This window comes from Notothenia coriiceps, unplaced genomic scaffold (assembly GCF_000735185.1).
Source record: "Notothenia coriiceps isolate Sejong01 unplaced genomic scaffold, NC01 NC01_scaffold00036553, whole genome shotgun sequence".
NCBI classification, from domain to species: domain Eukaryota; kingdom Metazoa; phylum Chordata; class Actinopteri; order Perciformes; family Nototheniidae; genus Notothenia; species Notothenia coriiceps.
This window is the reverse complement of record NW_011369254.1, coordinates 64,059-64,309: the sequence shown is the minus strand read 5'-3', so window position 1 is coordinate 64,309 and position 251 is coordinate 64,059.

Here is a 251-nt window from a genome sequence, read left to right as displayed (position 1 = left end):
AACACGATTAAACATCAATTAAACATATAAAACCATGCTCGTATCTACAACCTATATAAATGCAAAACGGCGTTTTTTCTGTCCTCCTGCTTACCGCATCATTTATGAGAAAACATTTCAAAACATTAACACAACATATTCGAGGTGGTTTTAAATAACATATCCGTATTTATTTATTTCTCCCAGTTATGTTTTTATGTGCACTGAGGAGTCTCAAACAGGCGTTTGTTTAATAATTTTAAGATTGGCTT